The sequence below is a fragment of the Hevea brasiliensis genome, unplaced genomic scaffold (assembly GCF_030052815.1).
Source record: "Hevea brasiliensis isolate MT/VB/25A 57/8 unplaced genomic scaffold, ASM3005281v1 Scaf177, whole genome shotgun sequence".
In the NCBI taxonomy this organism is placed as follows: domain Eukaryota; kingdom Viridiplantae; phylum Streptophyta; class Magnoliopsida; order Malpighiales; family Euphorbiaceae; genus Hevea; species Hevea brasiliensis.
Window position 1 is genome coordinate 59,838 of NW_026614670.1, and position 575 is coordinate 60,412.

Below are 575 nucleotides of genomic sequence, written 5' to 3' on the forward strand. Positions count from 1 at the left end.
TGGCCTTGTGCCTGATGTTATTACAGCTTATTAGCTGTTCTGTTGCACACCGGGAGATGCATATGTGACCGATGGTGTGACGGCCCGAGGTACTAGGTACCCAGCGCCAGTTTACCCATTATCCAGTCCAGTCGTCTAGTGTAGGTTACTTGGGCAACCAAATGAATGAAAGTGAACAAAGTTAATGAAATGATGGATATACCAATACCAAACAAACAAATCATACACATTCTATACATATTTATTTTCTGCTATTTTCTTTTATTATATTATTGCACCACTAAGCATTATTGCTTAGCGCGTTGCTTTTGCCACGCGTAGGTACTGGAGATACAGATCGTGAGCCCAGTAGACCGCAGACTGGGTGAATCCATCCTGCAGTTCTGCATAGTGTCCGTGTCACCTCAACTTCTGCAGTGCATTGGTAGGACACTAGGTGTCATTTTGGCATTCTGTAATAAATTTTGATTTTTCTCATATGTAATTAAACTTGTGTAATGTATATTAATGTTCATGTAAATTATGAAAAATTTATTTGTGAATGGAAAAGTAAATGTTTATTTATGATTTATACT